General features: G+C 41.2%; 1 protein-coding gene across 1 annotated transcript in view; it reads left to right on the top strand.

The window, feature by feature from the left end:
* Positions 1 to 19,630, top strand: part of LOC131065255 (uncharacterized) — a 292,918-nt gene that overhangs the window by 19,578 nt on the left and 253,710 nt on the right. The gene's annotated exons all lie outside the window — the stretch shown is intronic.

Raw genomic sequence — 19,630 nt, 5'->3', positions numbered from 1 at the left:
ATCTATATACAATAATAGATGATTTTGTTCTATTCCAAGAATAAAGGGCAAACTGGGATCAAAAAGTGGGAAACCATGTCAATATAATAAGAGTCTAAAGGAAATACGCTTCAGCTCTTTATAGGTATATTTGGTAGGTTTTTGATTTATGAGGCTTTTTTATTGAGTTTTCAATGTTTTGGCATCTAGTGTTGGTTCTTGGATTGTTGTGTGAATTTTCAAGATTTGGAGACTTTTTCCAGTGCTGGCCATATATTTCTACCTACCTGACATTCACATTTCTGCCCATATCTCCAAAAATAAGACAAATTATTCTGGGTATTGCTGCAAAGGTTTTCTTATGGACAGGTGATGAGGATGCATATATAATATGTGGGTTTTGGTTTGGCATTTATTTTTCTAGATCAAGTCGCCCCTTGCAGGTAGCACCCAACTTGGTTATTGGCATGTGGGAAGGTTTCTGTGTTAAATATGCATTTTGAGGTTTGAATCTCTTTCATTCTGAGGCATGTAGACTAGCAGGAATGATTGCAGAGGTTTCTTGGTGGTCTAGGGCTGTTAGAGTTGAGATTGAAGGTATCCCTAGCAAGCCGTCCAAGTGTAAAAGGGTAGTAAACAGCTACAATAGGTAATCTGAAAGGTATCTTGAGCAATATCCAATCATACAAGTAGTTCTTTCTAACTGCTATAAATGTTTGAGCAGTTTTGGAGGTCAAGTTGGCACCGTAGCAGCCTCCTAGAGTCCTGTTTCAATCACCAGAAGAGACGACATTGATGATGATATTGACTGTCCTAAATCTGCCCTTTGCATCAGACTTGTGATGACTTTTTTGGCTACAAATAAGAGGAAGATTGGTTGCTGAAAGGACCAAGTCCGAGTCAGCAAAATTCTGATCTGTAGGTGCTTGCATCAAAGAAGTAATATTGCAGTTTTTTATTATCTAGAAACTCAGTTCTGAGCAATATATTTTTAGGTCTGTTATGATTTAGAAATCATTTAATTTTCAGTTTGTAATGAGAACAGAAAGAGCTTAATCATTTCATTGCAATGAAGTTTGTTTATTTGGTATGACTATTGCGTTACTTGTTCTTTATTAATGAGCATGATAAAAACAAATGAATTGAAATCTGAAACAAACTGATCAGCAAACTTTTCATATTAGGGTGGTGTTGTGACCATTTCACACATCGCCCCATTAAAATGGGGACCCCCTCATTTTGCTCGGTTTTGCCTGTTCTTCTCTCTGCTTTTAGGGTTTTGGGTAAGTGAGTGAGTCGTCTGGACTAGGGTTAAGCCTTAGGGTTTCCTTTTTTGATATTTCCAAGCTGAAGTCCAGTCAAATTTTGAAAGATTATTGAGCATCCTCGCGTAGATTGCAGTTTTGAAATAGGATGAGTCTGTCAGGATGTCAGGTGTGTCTGTCTAGGTCCAGTCGGAATTTTGAAAGCAAGTTCAAATTTTACCTAGGTGTTAATGATGGAATTGTGCAAATTTTGTCCGGGTGAATTTTGACCAAATTTTGGAAGGTTTGATAATTGACCCCTGGTCTTGGAGATGACCTAATTGTGCCTTGTGAAGTGACTGAAAGCCTAAATTCTTGATATTTTGGCCTATAGAGGTAAAATTGCTCCTGTCCCTCTCCCAGGGACCAGGGCGAAATTGGTATTTTATGCATCTTGGTTATTGACTTGTTTCATTTGTCTTGTGCAGGGTCGCCAGGAGATACAATCGAGCATGAATTGAAGATTTGGAAGATTTTTTTTGAGACTCAAAATGGCAAATTTTTAAGGTTTAAGGCCAAATCGCTCCTGTCCCTCTCCCAGGGACCAGGGCGAAATGGTTTACTTAGGGCATTTTTGGCCTTAGTTGATCGAACTGGAGCATCAAGAACGCAATAAGGGATGAAATCAACATAATGGAGCACCTAGACTTAGTCGTTTGCAATGAAAAGTTGAACATTTGACCTTAAGGACAAAAATCGCTCCTGTCCCTCACTGAAGGACCGGAGCTTGTTTCTCAAAGTTGCACTGTCCTTGCAGGGCCAAGACAATTTTTTGATTAGAAGAGATCAAGGAGGGCATGTTTTGTCCATTGGATATAATTTGAAGTAATTTGCAAACAAGGAAATATGCTAAGATGACAAAAATCGCTCCTGTCCCTCACTGAAGGACCGGAGCTTGAACTCCAAGTTTGCCTTATTCTTGCAAAATTAAATGATTTCGCGATTTGGAAGAGATCAAGTAAAGTACGTTTTGCCCATTGAATATAACTTGAATGGACCACGAAGGAGAAAATCAACCCAAGGTACAAATTCGCTCTTGTCCCTCTCCAAGGGACCAAGGCGATTTTCAAATTCGCTCTTGTCCCTCTCCAAGGGACCAGAGCGATTTTCTCAAAGGACAAGTTTTGGACCAAGGAAAGGCGAGTTTCAAGTTTGACATGAAGGAAGGAAGGCGTGATCACCCCGTTGAAGATAATCTTGAAGGGTGGCAAAACACAAATAAGCTTATAAATGCAAGTTCGCTCCTGTCCCTCTTCAAGGGACCAGGGCGAAATCTTGGTTATCTAGCATTCCCTTCCGAATTTGGTTGAGTCCAGGCCAAGGCACATGATGGTAAAGATGTTTGGAATGCCTCAAAGAAAAACGAAGTTGTAAATAACCCGAGAACTTGATGGAATTGCCCAAGGCGCTCCTGTCCCTCTCCCAGGGACCAGAGCGAAATCCTCAATTTTGCCTTATTGCCTAGTATTTTGGAGTACTACTATCGTTTGCAAGACTCAAGAAGGAATAAGAAACAACGTTTTTCGCTTTGAAGGCAATTGGAAGTTGATATGATCAAGGGTTCGCACAAAGAACAAAATGGCGCTCCTATCCTTCAGTCAAGGACCAAAGCGATTTCAATAAAGTCAACCGTTCCCTTCAAAAACTACGTCAAGGCAAGGTCATGCAAGATCCCAAATGTCTTTAGGAAGATGATAAACAAGGAATTGACCCCAAGACTCGACAAATTTTGGCTAAAATGTAAAGTTCGCTCTTGTCCCTCAGTCAAGGACCAGGGCGAAAATCTCCAGAATATCAAGTTTGCTTTACAAAGGACAAGATTGGCATGCGTAGAACAAACAAAGATGATCATTGCTTACCTCGCAAGTTGATTTGATGATTTAAAAAACAAGGACCAAGGAGTTAAAGCAAAAATCGCTCCTGTCCCTCTCCCAGGGACCAGAGCGATATTGATTAATGTCCCAAATTCCTCCCATGTTTAGGCGCCAATAATTTTTGAATTACATTAAGTGCTAATTTCGATAAACTTTGAAATATTTAATTAAATTGGCATTTAAAAATAGCGCATAAGGCATTTAATAATTAATTTAGCCTTTTAAAAAATCGAAATTATTAATTACAAAGGCATTTAAATTAATTAATTATTAAATTAAATAAAAAGGGAGAGCGCTTGGGGTTATATTTTTATATTTTTACAAAAGTCGGCCTCCTTTTTATTTAAATTTTGTTTATTATTTGCCTTATTTCCAAAAGTCGGCCTATGTGAGAATAAGGAGATGAGCGCCTATATAAGAAGGGTACTTTGAAGCATTTTAAACCATCATTCAATCATTGTTACATGCGATTATGGAGAAGCAATAAAGGGAGCGAATTTTGATCCAAGGAGAGGAGCGAAATTTCCATCCAAGGTGGAGTGCGAACTTTGTTTGTGGTTAGAGTTGGAGCGAATTTTCCCTTAAGGCATTGAAGACCCCAAGGGTGGTGGAGTTAATAAAGGAGGCGCATTTGCTAGGAGAAGCTCACGTTGAAGACTCCAATCTTCATTTTGCCTAGGCGAATTTCCTAATTTTGCATCTTTTTAGAGTTAGTTCTCAAGAAAGGTATGGCAAGATCTCTCTTGTCCAAATTTTGAATTTTGAATCATCCTAGCCTCAATTTTGAATTTTGAATTTTGAATCTTGAATTCCAAAATTGCATCGTTATATTTAGGAAATGATAATTCAAGGATTTATCATGAAGTTTCCTAAAATTCAATCTTTAATCTAGTCTATATTTCTATATTGCAAAATCCATTACTCATTATGAAATGTTGTGTAGGTGTCACGATGGCGACCCCGAAGGCAGGAGCATCTACCAGTCGTCCAACCCTCATGAAGGAAGATCAAAAGAACGAAGAATTGGAGACCAAGATCGTGTCGAAGTGGAGCAACATTGGAGATACCAACTTGGGAAACTTCAGTACGAAGAAGTTTCGAGAGGTCCCTTACATTGGCAAGCCATCACCTGTCGCAAGGAGAATAATTGAAAGTGGCATTATCAAGGCAGCCGGCTTCGCTCCAGCAATCCAGTGCCATGAGTTGATGATCGAGTGTGCTCGCCATTATGATCCACAGTCCAGATCGATCGTGTCCAAGGAAGGAAACACTTTGGCTTATCTTTCAGAGGAGGCTATCAGTGAAGCTCTTCACCTGCCAGAACATAAAGATATGATCTATAAAAGCTTAGAAGGAGCCAGGTCCATGTACGAAGATGATCTAGACACTTGCTTGAGCATCATCAACAAGAATTGGTTACTCAAGAGTCGTCCTCGCCTGAGCAAGATTCCGAACACACCACATAGGATCGACTTCCAGGAGGAGTATAGAGATTTGATAACATTACTCAACCGAGTTACAGGGGCTCCTCAAGCCTTCTATTTTGAGAAGTGGATGTTCTACTTCATCCAAGTGATAGTTCAAGGAAAAGGAACAATTCATTGGGCTAGAATGATTAGCCATTGCTTGGACGTGCAGTTAAGAAGACTGAAGGCTACCAAGTCCTTCCACATGAGTTCATACATCATATATGCCTTGATAAGGAGTTTTGAATATGCAGGATTACCTCACAGAGGAGTGATCGGAAGAGGGCCCGGGGAAGTCAGAGTTTGTGATTCCTATTTTCATTTGCATCATCCTCCAGGAAGTGACTACAAGTTGGTCAATGATACCTTCACGATGAACATCACCAGGACATTGCAAGGCGGGATTCACAATCGGCTATCTCAAGATGCACAAGAGCTTGTAAAGAGGTACGGTGCTTGGTTCATCCAATTTCAGAAGTTTACATATATTAGAGTTCATGGATGTCCTTCACCTCCCTACATGTTGCCGAGATATCCGACAGACAGAATAGTGTTACTTGAGGTAACTAGACAGTTGGCAGCTTATGCGAAGGCATTCAGACACAGGCATGGAAATGGAGTTCCTGTTCCTATCATACTAGGAAATTCAGTTGAGAGGAGACAGTCGGAAGGAAATACAGACATGAACCTCAGGTAGAGGACTTTGTGATGAATCTCTCAGATGATCTTGAAGTGAAAAGAAAGATGCATTCCAGATTGCCTTTAGACTTCATCAGGAAATGCAAAATTTATAGGGTGGCCGACCAAGCTCAGGACAGTGGCAGACATCTCCAATCATCTTGTGACCGAGAAAGCAAAGCAGTGAGGCTAGATTGGAATGAACCTGAAATTTTGGATCTAGATGCTTTGCTGGCTCCAGTTTTGTCTTGTACTCGTAGATGGGTTGATGTGCAACATCAAAAGTTGAGAGAGCAGGGTATATCTATGACTTTTACTTTGGAGGAAAGGCCAGGAGAAGGAGGAGCAAGTGTAAGTGAAGGTAATCCGAATCCCAGAAGCACAAGCGAAGGTAACCTTCGAAACACAAGTGAGGGCAATCTTCGAAGCGCAAGTGAAGGCAATCCCCATCCTAGAGGCTCAAAGAGAAAGGAGAGACCTGAGAAAAGGGAATCCTCCAAGAAGAAGCCAGAGGCCAACCGAGATCGTTCATCCGGCACATCTTCTCGACAAGAGAAGAGGACACTTGAAATGGAGGAATCTATGGAATCAATGGTACAGAACGATAAACAGGAAGAAGGACAGGCACCTCAACGTTCATCAAACCGATCTCTCCAAGTCAATGAGCTACATGAAGACAAGAATGATGACGAAGTGACATCTCCTCTCAGAGAAGAAGAAACATTGCCTAAGGAGATACAGGTTAGAGAAACAAGATCTGCCATTCCAGATTGGTTAAAAGAGAGACTAACAAGGGTGATTGTGATCGAGGACGAAGATAATGTGATTGATTTAGAGAGCCTTGTTGGAAATGGAAGTGACAGAAAAGAGGAAAGCCACTAAGATGTCCAAGATGATCAGAGATGAGACAGGATCCAGGAAATTACAGATAGCTACACCAGCAGTGGACAAGTATGAAGGTGAAATCCTTGCAGAGGAGTATGATGTAGAGACATTTGAGCTTGGTCCACTCACAGCCGAGCAGACATTGGATGAGGCCACTGATTCATTTGAGGCACTTAAGGACAAGCTTAGAGAAGAAATGGAAAAGAATAGAAAGCTTGAGCGAGAGGTTGGTGCTTGGAGAGGCTACTTTAGCCATCTCAATCAGCCTTTGAGGCGTCAGGATCCAGCAGTATCTCCTGTGCAGGCACTTCCCTTTGAATCAGTTGGTGAGGCAGAGAGAGTCAGGAGTTTGGTCCAGCTTATGAGCTCTTGGATTGACAAATCCCATACAGTTGCTATTGAATTTGCAACAAGAATGATGCAGACCATTCATCGGGCTATTCAGGTTCTTGAGATCATCCACAACCTAATGATAACTGTAGCTGCTTTTGCTCATACTAAGGATGTTATCATTCCTGTCCTGCAAGTAATCAGACAAACATCAAGGAAGGTCCTAGCACAAGAAAAGATAATAGATGGAGGACCTCATAGTTTACTCCAATGGTCAACTTTACTCCAGATGAAGGAAGTTCTTTTTGAGGACATCAGTAACAAATGCAATCAAGTTGAAGAGATTATCCATCCAATCTAGGACAAAGTGTTTGAAGTATTATGTACTATTCTTGGCAGGAGGATTGCAGTTGAGACAGATGTGGATTTGCAAGAATTAGAAGAAAGAGTCAAGGTCATCTTTTGCAAAGATGAGAATGTTATTACAGATGAGCAACGGGATCAGATGTTTGCTACCATGCTCTTGATTGAGAAAATCAAAGAACTTGAACCTGGATGGGACACTGCTCTTCTCAAGGCTTTCGATCAGGTCATCCACTTGGAGGAACGAATGAGGAATCTTCCCGAGATTCCAGTTGCTGAGATTGAAGGAATCGTGTCTAGATTCATTGCATATGCTAAAAAAGAGCATTGGAAAGGGAATAAGATTCTAGAAGAAAGGTTGTTATAGATGATGTGGCACCTTAATTATCATTGGTCTATGTCTCCTAGGTTTTTGTGCCAAATTCAATATTGGCTATGCATTTAATATTGTTCAATAAAAAGGGGGCTATTTGTAATAAACCCTAATTAGGGTTTAGGTGTCATAATCTTGGCCATTGATCTTCTTTTGATCTGGACCGTTCATTGTAATTGAGGATGCTATTTATACCCTCATTCATTTTCATTTTGAGATATAGATATAGAATTAAGAGAGAGCAATAAGAAATAGTTAGAGTTTAGAGTTTTTTTAGAGAAGCAAGTTATTTTGTAGCAAGATTGAGCTTTGAAGAAGGAATTTCAAACAATTGTTGTTTATGATGGCTTTGAGATCAATAAAATATTGAAGTTATGGTGTTTTATTGCAATTCTTGTGGTTATCTTCATGGTTGTTTACTTTCTTGAATCATTCTTAGTCAAAGTAGTATTTAAGTTTGAAGGACTAAGTGTTGGGCTTGATCTTTAGTGAGATTCACATTCCAAACCACTAGCTTCTTACTGATTGTAGGAACGCCTTGTGTGGTCAACTGGAGAGACTTGAATTACTTAAACCTTCAATTGTCATTGAACTTTGGATATGTGCCTTCGTGGTAGTGTCCATGATCCTTGATGAATTGAGAGATCATTTGTTACCTTAGAAGATCGCATCAATTTCAGTTGAGTTGTTATTTCATGGCAATATTGAAGTTGGTAGAATCTTACCAAGTCCTGCCCGCATTGAGTCATTCTTAGGATTAGATTAGAGTTTACCTCTTGCAAACCCTACCCTTTTGATCTTTTTTGGAATTCATTAGTATTAGGAAATCTTGTTCCTGCAATTCGGATACGTAAGTCCCCTTGATGAAACAGCAATCACAACGACCACTGGTGCTTATCTACACGTAGAGACCCTACATAAAAGAACATTGGAGTCACCCTGATTGATCCTTTTTTGCGACATCTTCAGCAATCAGAGACTTTATTCAAGAGAGGATAAGGTACCCTTGGGTATTTTATTCTGTGTATGATTGTGTACAAAATACACGTCAACAGAATTGGTGCTAGAAGGAGGGCTTGAATATCTGAAATCCGAAGATTTAAAGAAGAATACATTTCAAGCATGATCATGAATCACGATGGTGTTGCCACATGAGGGATTGAATCAAGTAGTGCAACCTAATTTGAGATAGGCGACATTCAAGAAGATATTGTTTCAGGATTGAATCACCTAGCGTGGGACGTAAGGAGAAGTGAAGTTGAGTATAACAGAGTGAGAATCATTTTGGAACAAGAAGAAGATAGGGCTGAAGAACACCGAAGAGTCGCAGCTAGAGAGGTTCGCAATCAAAGGAACCTACAATAATCTCCGCAAGACAAAAACTTCACGCTGGATCGCATTGGTTCTTTCTCGCCCGAGAAACATCAAAAGATATTGAGGTCAACACCAGGCATCAAGAATCTAAGTGAGCTTCAGTTTACTTCAAAGTCGAAGCGAGCCAAAAGAGAAGATACTCCCAAAGAATTTGAACTAAGACTAGAGGAATCTCCTGAGTCATCACAAGCTCCGTCTCTTCAAGAACAAGTACAAGCGGCGATCCAATCAAGTATCCAGGCAATTTCTCAGACAACAAGCCAGGCTAGTTCATCAAGCCCCTTGTCAAGCTTTCAAGCCTCAAAAAGTACGATGGCTCACAATGCTCCGCCTCCTCCTCCCCCTCCTCATGTACTTAATGGCGCAACTTGGCTAATCAACAACCCATCACCATTGGAATTTGCAGTCTATCATAATATGCCAAAGAATCCAGAGCATTTCTGTTCCAAGTTCAATGTCAGTGATTTCAATCGCACAGCGGAGGATCATATCAAGATGTTTGAAGACCTTCTTCGTAACAGACGAATCGAATATGGGGATGTAGCATGTAGACTTTTCCCCTACTCATTAGGAGAAGAAGCATACTTTTGGTTCATCCACTCGCCTACAGGGTCAATCAGGACTTGGGACGCGATGAAAGATGCATTTATTGCCAAGTTTGGTATACCAACCACACTAGCTGAGTTGTATAGACAGTTTGTTGAAGTCCGAAGGAGAGAACATGAGCCCATCACTTCCTTTAACAACAAGTTTCACCGTGCATACACGATGTTACGACATCCTTATCTCATTGCGGACCCAAGGGAAATCTACTATGGGGCCTTGGACCATCTCACTGCTATGTTTGTAAGGACACATCCTATCCCGAATGACCTAAATGCAGCGTACGCAAAGGCTATTGAAGTTAGTAAGCACATGGGACAGAATATCACTGGGCCATTACTACACATGGGACCTGTCGCAACACCAAATCAAATGCAGACAGTTGGAATGGCGTTGGCTAACCAGACCCCAGTTATGAATCCGATTCCACAAGCAACATATCCGAGCGTGCAGCCGACAAACCAGTTGGTCCTTCATCCTGGAGTTCCGATTTCACAAGCTCCACCAGCACAACCTGTGTACCTGCAAAATGCAACAAACTCATCAAGAACACAGGAAGAAAAGGATGAAATGAAAGAGTTGATTGAACAAGTCAAGAAACTGTCAACCGAAGTAACTCATCTAAGGAATCAGAATAATCAACTCCAAAGCATGCAGAGGGCCAACCACGGCCAACATACAAACAATCAAAATTTCCAAGGAAACAACAATCAAGGTTTCAGAAATAATTATCAAGGAAATAATAACCAAGGCTTTTAGAGGAGACCGTGGAATACGGCTCCCAATAATGGAAATGTGGTGACGCCACTAGATAACCCACCAAATTCTCAGAGTCAAGAAAATCATTCTACCAGTAAAGTGTTTCTAGCAGAGGCGGCCTTGTCCAGTTGGTGTAGACTCCACAATACGAACCAACATTCTGAGTTGCAGTGTCCTGAGTTCAAAATCGCAGCCGACATATTTCAGCAAGAGATGCGCAGTAATGATCCCCCTGAAAATCCACCCACAACCGGATATGAAATGGTCCCAACTACACGGTATGAACAAGCCATGATTGTGGAAAGCTACAGATATTCACAAGAAGAAGATAGTCAGACTCAAAATGGGAGATTTCCATCAGAATCTGCTAATGGACCAATGGTACCTCCGGGTTCCCAGTTCCCACCTGCATCTGCAAACGGACCCATTGAAGACTCAGAGTATTATTTTCCACCTTTAAACAACAGTGTCCTAGTCGAGGGAATAAAGGAGGTATTCCACCAGTCTTCAGGAGGCGTGAACCAAAGGGTTTATCATAGAAATCAGAGAAATCAAGAACCCCTAACCACATCGATCCCTCCGAACAATTTCTCTACTCCTCCGGATCCACAAGCCAGCAACAATCCAGAATATCCACAACACACGCAAGGATATAGACAAAGGAATATTGCACCCCCCATGGGCAATGAAATGAAAAGACTAGCCACGTTGGTGCTAGAAGAACTCAAGAAAGTTAAAGTTAGTCTACCACTCTATGAGTTACTCAAAATCTCAAAAATCAAAGATGAAGTGATCAATAGCTTGAGTGAGTCTAGTACAGTAAGGTCAAATGTTCAGGACTCGGCCAACAAAGCTCAAGCTCCCATCAATGTGACCCAAGAGGAAGCCGATGACAAAGGGCAATATGAACAAGACGAATGCATGGCAATATGAACAAGACGAATGCATGGTCCAGACCATAACCTTCCCAGCCAAAAAAGAAGACATGTTAGAAGGAAAGGTGTTACTCAAAAGAGGCGAAACTAAGAGAACTCAACCTACTATCAAAGAAGGCCTCACCACTAGTCAGATCCTTCCAGAAAAGGAAGTTGCCATTAAAAAGGATGTGGTTAAGAAAGGAAAATCTTCAAACAAAACTGATCACTCAAAAGAAGAGGGTCTAGTAAAGGACAACAATCCGAAGGTCAATGAAGTGAAACATCAAGAACACAGTGGGGATTCTTCAGCCCTTTCCCATGGAAAAGATGAACCAGCCCCGTTCCTGCTGTCAGTTAGAATTTTTGGGAAATTATTACACAATTGCCTCTATGATTCAGGAGCTTCCAGTAATGTGATGCCCCTGGTTGTCTGTCAAAGACTAGGTATAACTCCCGCTCCTACCAAAAGAAAGGTCACCTAGTTAGACAAGACAGAAGTTCCAGTCATGGGCGAGTTGAACAACATCCACATGCAATTGGCCGTGGATCCGAGGGTCCAGAATTTTATAGACATATCAGTCGTGGATATTCCTGATTCTTATGGGATGCTCCTGAGTAGAGATTGGTCGCGAAAATTGAATGGGTATGTGTCGACTGATTTCGCACACATGTGGCTACCATGGAGAGGAGTCCCAAATCAAATCAAGATCGACAACACTCCAAGATTGAGACTTATGATAACTGAGTATGGGGAAGACAATGAGGTCCTGTTCTTAGAATCGGATTTAGGGACGTACAAGCCTAAAGTAGGTGAGGTCCTGATGATACAGAACATCCAAGATAAAGATGGTCAGCAAGAAGTGATAGAATCTACATAAACTGTCATCGAAAGTGATCAAGGATCCGACCAAGAAGATGATGGAATGTTCAAAAATTTCAGAAGGTTCGTACATAGAAACATACAGCAAAGTGTACAACTTGGTAACTTGGCATTCGTTCGAGATCTGCTCCTTCCCAACTGGTGTAGGATACACAATGCCGTCCATTCAGAATTATCTTGTGCTTTATGTCAGACCGCATTAGAACAAGTATACAAAAGAGCCCCGCAAACGTTGATTATAGAAGAAGTTCAAGATTCAGAAGTGGAAAGCTCCTCAGAAGATGAGACTTTATCTGACACATCAACCGAAAGCCAAGAAGACCTAGAAACGGAAGATCGAGGAAATGCAATATGGACATTAAGGTTCGATGGTTCCAAGTCCAAACAAGGATCTGGAGCAGGTTACGAATTAATTAGCCCGACAGGAGAAACATACCTTGCCGCTCACAGATTGCAATTTCCCTGCACCAACAATGTGGCTGAATATGAATCCTTGATTCATGGGTTATTGTTAGCTATCAAAAAGAAGGCAAAAATACTACAAGTATATGGAGATTCAGAAATAGCCATAAGACAAATCAGAAGACAGTATGTCTGCCATGACAAAAGGTTGACCAGATACCGGAATCGAGTTTGGGACCTCATTGAAAGTTTCGAAGTCTTCAACATCCAATCAATATACAAGCATCAAAATCAAGTGGCTAATTCCCTTGTACAAGCCGCCAGCTCTTTGATACCATTAGCAATGGAAGGATTGAAGAAGTTCACAGTTGAGTTAACATCAGTCCCTTCGGTCTCGGATAACATCACTAATTTTCAAGTTTTCGAAGACGACAAGCACATACTGGATTTCTTAACTAACACAGATGTCTTCCTAGCCCAGATCATTGATGAGGAAGAAGTGGGAGAAGCAGAATTTGATGCCGAAGGAGTTTTGAATCTAAAGATAAACACTATTCCAAAGGGGATGGTAGAATTAGAAAGAATTTTTGATCCTGACAAATTGAAAGAGATGAAGAACCACAGCATGGAACGAAACATGTGTGACACAATCAACGTAGGTGATAACATGCAAACTAAGAATGTGTTTATTGGAAAATCCTGCACCACAGCTGAAAGAAATGGAATCCTGAAAAACATGAGAGATTTCCCAGATGTCATTGCATGGAGTTATGAAGATCTCAAGACTTATGACACCGCAATTATTACTCACACAATCCCTTTGAAGCCAAGAAGTAAGCCATTTAGGCAGAGACAAAGGCCAGTTAATCCTTTATTGGAGCCCCTGATATATCAAGAAGTTAAGAAACTGCTCTCAGCCAAGATCATCTTCCCAGTAAGGCATTCGATGTGGGTCGCCAACCTGGTTCCTGTCAGGAAAAAAAGTGGAGAGATTAGATTGTGTGTTGATTTCAGAAATCTCAACCGAGCTTCAGAAAAGGACAATTATCCGCTACCATCACTAGATGAGGTGTTGCAGATTGTCAACGGGTCGCAGATGATGTCTTTTTTGGATGGATATTCAGGATATAATCAAGTTTTGGTCGAACTTGAAGATCGACTAAAAACCGCTTTCACTACCAAGTGGAGAACATTTGCATACAAGAGAATGCCTTTTGGACTTATCAATGCCGGGGCCACATTCCAGAGAGCCATGGATATCGCTTTTAGAGACTTAATTGGAAAATGCATTATTATTGTAGCGTCGTAAATTGTACGCACTTGCTAGGGTGGTACAATTTCACACCTAGTTTAGCACCCGCCTTGGCGCATTTTGCATTTTGCATTGCATTTCCCCTTTAGCACTTAATTAATTAAATTAATTAGGTCTAGGGTTCTATTTTATCATCTCCCATATCATAAAGTTGGGCCCTTTTCATTAAAGTGTGCCCCTTTCATTTTATTCTTCCAATACATCATTTAATCAAAAACCCTAATTAGGTCCTATTTTGAACTTGGGGGCTTGATTTCGGGGGTCAAAACATCTCGAAATCAGCTGTAACTTTGGGATTCTCTCTAAAATCATCATATCCGATGGCCCTGAAAATTTGGTGAAAAGTTGTCGGGACCATGGCGCCCGGAGAGGACCATGGCGCCCGGAGTGCACATGGTCCCGGACATTTTTCCCAAAATTTTAGGAGCGCAATCCAATCATAAAATAAAGCTTAACCCCAAGAAATTGGCGGGATATTCAATCTCTAGGTCGGCCAAAAGTTGAAATTAAGACCTAGGGTTTCATATATAAGAGCTCTCTTTCTTCATTTGAAAGGATCCAGAATTTTTGGTTTCAAGGGCCTTCTACACAGTGAAAGAGCAGATCTTTGAAGACTTCAACAACATTCAAACATCCATCCATCAAGCATTCATCAAATTCATTCATCCATTTAGGGCTTTGAAGACATTGAAGAGCAATAAGGGATCACCGACTGAAGATTGGCTTGTACCCCTCCCTTGGGGTTGGGTATGATTTCATGTTGTTTTCATGTCTTTGCATAAGCCTCGTTATATCACTTGTATTCATGCTTTAGATCTCTTTACATCTTGATTTGGAGCATTTACATTATCATTTGCAAGCAATTAGGGTTTACTTTCTAGGTTGCTCTAGTTTGCTTACTTGCATTTTAGGATCTTGCACACACACAAGGTCTACACACACACTACTTTTACAATACAACTTGGCTATTCGTGGAGGTGGAAATCACCAAAGCGGGGGTTTGACTAAGGCAAAACCCTATATAGCCGCCACCATACCTCTTCAGATATAAGTGCAGGTTTCGGGATTCGGACGACGCCGCAAGTTGCAGATCCGACGGAAGTAGACGGAGACTGAACTTCACACCAAATTGCAGAGCAAAAGACCAGGACAGGGGCGTGGGGCGCCCTGGTCCTGCCAGGACAGGGGCGCTAGGCGCCCTAGTCCTTCTGTCAGACAACAAGTTTCAGCATTTTTGACAGCTTTTCAGGTTGCAAAACAGCAGTTTTAGGGGCAGAATCAGGACAGTGGCGCCCGCGCCCCTGTCCCGAACATTTCCATTCAGATTTTAACCCCAGGTACACATCTGCATTCTCCTTTTATCCTTGTGTTTACAGCTTTTCATCACTTAATCTCAATCTTGCAATCTTGTTACTAGTTCATACTTGCACTCTAGGGCTAGTAGTTGAACTTGCATCATTTTATCTATCATTTGCAACAAAGGAATAGAAATCCTAATAGGTAGCCCGTGGCTCTCTCTTCTACAAAAAGAAGTAGCCAATTGTGTGATACCTCTAGGCTCTTTCGTATTCCACAAGTGTGTGATTGAAAGTGAGATTAGGGCATGTTTGCTTAGTGTCACTTTTCCCCCTACACAATTATATATATGGATGATATCACAGTTTTCTCCAGGCGAAGAGAAGATCATGTGGATGACTTAAGAAGAGTTTTCCAAAGGTGCAGAAGATATGGTGTATCTCTCAACCCGAAGAAATGCATATTTGGGGCGACAGAAGGAAAACTTCTAGGACATGTCATTTCAGAAAGAGGAATCTCCATCGATCCTGAAAGAGTAAAAGCTATATCCACTATCAATTTGCCGGCTAGTAAGAAGGAACTCAAATCATTTTTCGGCAAGATCAACTTTGTCAGAAAATTCATCACCGGATTTGCTGAAATAGTCAGACCCTTGAATGAGATGCTAAAGAAGGACGCAAAGATTGAATGGTCACCACAGGCCAAAAGGGCATTCGAGGAGATAAAGACGGCAATCGCAGAAGCGCCAGTGTTGATCAGTCTTGATTACCTCAAACCCTTCTACCTATATTCCTTCGCTTCTGACTACACTTGTGTTGCTATTCTCACCCAGAGAAGTGAAGAAAGAGACGAGAATCCAATTGCATTCATGAGCACCCCACTGAAGGATGCGGAACTCCGGTATCCCAATATCGAGAAACAAGCATACGCGCTGGTAAAGGCCATTAAGAAATTCAGACATTACCTCTTAAGGGCCAAAATTTATGCAATAGTGCCAGATGCAGCAGTCAAGACCCTCCTCATGCAAAATGAACTAGGAGAAAGAAGAGGCAAGTGGGTCGCCATTATCCAAGAATTTGATATCGAAATCCAACCTATGAAACTTGTTCGAGGACAAGCTTTGGCGCAGACATTGGCAATTGACGGACCAAGATTAGTCCAACAAATTTATGAATTAGAGGATGTCACCCCCGATGAATGGTACAAAGATATTATGACATACCTGCTTAACAATAAATGTCCTGCTCGCATGACACCCACGCAGAAAAGAGCACTAAGAATTAAGTGTCAACATTATATGCTTCAAGGATCCGTTCTATATCGCAGAAATCACGAAGGAATATATCTGAGGTCTGTTGGCAAAGATGAGGCCAAACAGATAATTGAACATTTTCACTCCAAGTTTGGGACCGGACATGGAGCCAACCTCGCTACAGCGCACCAGATCCTGAGAGCAGGATACTACTGGCCTACACTTTTCAAAGACACATTTAATCATATCAGGACTTGCCACACTTGCCAAGTCGCAGCTTCAAGAGAAAGAAATCCGGCCATGCCATTGAACCCAGTGATTGAAGCAAGACCATTTGCCAAATGGGGAATGGATTTTATTGGTGTCATCAACCCCGCATCCTCGGCACCACACAAATATATCATCACAGCTACTGATTATTGTACTAGATGGTCGAAGGCGCAAGCACTCAAAGTATGCACCACTGAAGCTATAATGAAATTCCCTGGAGGAAAACATCATCACAAGGTTTGGATGTCCTTATGCGTTGGTTTGCGACAATGGCTCGGCGTTCACATCATTGAGATTCTCGAATTGGGCTTTTGAATATGGGATAACCCTCAAATTTTCATCAAATTATTATCCTTAGGGTAATGGGTTAGCTGAGTCAACTAACAAGAACCTGCTCAGTGTTATCAAGAAGTTACTAGAAAGAAGCCCGAGAGAATGGCATACCCAATTGAGATTTGCTCTATGGGCAGACAGAATCAGGACCAAGAACGCATTAGGAATTTCACCTTATTTTTTGGTTTATGGTCAAGACCCAGTTTTCCCCATGCAACTCAGGATCCCGACCCTGTGATTTATTTAGGAATACATGGAAGACACTGATGCTATTCAAGCCCGATTAACACAGTTAATGAATCTGGAAGAGAAGAGAGATCAAGCATTGGAAAATTTTGCAAAACACCAAGGAGTCGTGAAAAGATGGTTTGATCGGCAAGCTAAAGTCAAGGCGTTCCGGATCTCAGATCTTGTCTTGTACTGGGATAAGGCACACGAAGAATAAGGTAGCAAATTTAGTTTATTAAAAATGTCAATAAAATATAATGGGGCGTCCAAGAAGAATAAGTGAAATATATCCCAATTTAACTTATGACTTAAAATAATACTTCATCACCTCAAGTCATCCTTAAGTCATAACCAAAAATACACAAGTCACATGCCTAGGCCAAGGGGGGCGTGAAAATATATTAAAATACTTTTTCCATTCGCTGAACAACTGCCATAGTGAACTGAAGGCTAAAAGTATTGAAAACTGCACTGCCATAAATAGCCTCTGAATTGGACCATTGAAACCTACCAAAAATAACACTGCCAAAAATAGTGCTTACTAAAAATAGCATCCTGATAAAATAGTAAGTGTGTCCAAATGCATTTAACCACATTCTGAGTAGCCGTCGCAACTTACTAAAAATAGTAAGTTCGGAAAAGTCTTCAGATCTAGTTGCATGTCACACCATCGCAAAACTCTCTGAAAACCCAGAAAAATGAGTTGTCCTCTCCCCTACTTACGAAAAATAGTAAGTATACCAAACTCCATTGATTGCTACACATGTACCATCATTGCGAAGTTTTCTGAAAACTTAGAAGGAATCCAAAATCACAACTATAAAACTCCAACATGCAAACCACCAAAATTGCCAAAACATCCTCCTTGAAAATAGGAAACCCTAATTACTGCTCCCGACTATCGTACGGGTCTCCAGATTAGGCTAACGACCAACTGAACGGATCACTGGTGAGAAGGGGACATTACAGTCCCCCCTCCCCAAGATTGCTTGTCCTCAAGCAATCGCAAGCTTGGATGCTGCAAAATCTCCTCATTTTCCTAAGTAGCATCCTCCATAGGCAAATTCTTCCACTTCACCAAATACTCCTTGATTGTCCTTCTCCTCAAAGGGCACTCTCTGAAATCGATGATCTCCTCTGGTACCAATACCAATTGTCCCTCATCTAAAGGAGGCAAATCAGAAGAGACAACTACATTGTGTCCAAGTGCCTTCTTGAGGCGAGACATGTGGAAGACATTGTGAACTTTGCTACTTGCTGGTAGCTCCAACTCATAAGCCACTGCACCAACTCTCCCGATGACTCTGAACGGCCCATAGAAACGTGGCTTCAGTTTCTCCGCTCCACTCTTCTTGAGAGTAGATTGTTTGAAAGGCTGAAGTCTAAGATAGATCATGTCTCCAACCTCAAATGTGCGTTGTATATGTTGCTGGTCAGCATACAACTTCTGCTGATTCTGTGCAATCTAGAGGTTATTCTTCAAAGCCTTCAAAATATCGACACTGCTGCACCATATCCTTTGCTTGTGGGGCTTTGCTATCACCAAAAATCAAATCAGCAAAGCTAGGGGCCTCGTATCCGTAGAGTGCCATGAAGGGAGACATTCTGATGGGCATGTGGTAGGATGAATTGTAGCAGTATTCCCCTAAGTGTAGCCATCTTACCCAAACTCTTTGCTGCTTCGAGACATAATTCCTGAGATAGCCCTCCAACCACTTGTTTACAATCTCCGTTTGCCCATCAGTTTGTGGGTGATAACTAGTGCTTGGGGTGAGCACCGTACCACACAATCTGAAAACCTCTTGCCAAAAAATGCTTAGGAACTTGCTGTCTCGATCACTCACAATGTTTTTTGGCAACCCATGCAGTCTAAACACCTCATGAAAGAATACATATGCAACTTGAGCTACTGTAAATGAGCTGGCGATCGCAAAAAAGTGAGCAAACTTGGTCAATCTATCCACCACAACATAGATACAATCCTTGCCATGAGCTCTTGGCAACCTCGTGATGAAGTCCATCGATATACTTTCCCAATAAAACCACATTCCTTATCTTTGTTAAAGTAGTACCCTACACAAAGTATAGATTATTACATTGTTTGTACTTGCAATGTTTGAGAGTGTCTTCACACCTTATAATCTCAATAATATGTTGCAATGGCTATTTCAACCTCATTCACACCTTATCGATCCTTGTTTGCATGGTAGTGCACATTCAAAGGCTTGACAACATGGTCTTAGTAAAGACAATGATGGGCAACATAATTGTTTACATTGTAGACTTTTTGAGCACTATTGAATCTTTATTTTCAAGGTGGTATGAAAGTGAAGATTGCAATCAAATGCAAACCTAATGCTAACGTGTTCAAGAAAATTGTGATTGGGAATTGGTAGAGGCTGCAACAAACCAGCTGGAAGAGTATGCTCATTTTTGTTCATCTGACAAGTGTGACACTCCTTAATATAGCTCAAAACATCGTTTTTCAACCCCTTCCAAGAGAACCTCTCACGAACCTGCTTATAGGTCTTGAAATATCCTTGACGAGCAGTGAGAGGAATGTCATGGAAAGTCTGCAAAACCTTCTTTTTGAGCTTAGATTCGGGCAACAAAAAGATCCTTCGCTTGTAGTGTATCAACCCATCAACTACCTTGTACCTTTCATCATGAAAAGTACCCTCAATAATGCTGGTTGCAAACTGATTTTTGGCATAATTAGCAAGCAACAAGTCCTTCCAATCAGTAGTAAGCT

Source organism: Cryptomeria japonica, chromosome 2, assembly GCF_030272615.1.
Source record: "Cryptomeria japonica chromosome 2, Sugi_1.0, whole genome shotgun sequence".
Taxonomy (NCBI): Eukaryota; Viridiplantae; Streptophyta; class Pinopsida; order Cupressales; family Cupressaceae; genus Cryptomeria; species Cryptomeria japonica.
This window is presented reverse-complemented; position numbering and strand designations above follow the sequence as displayed.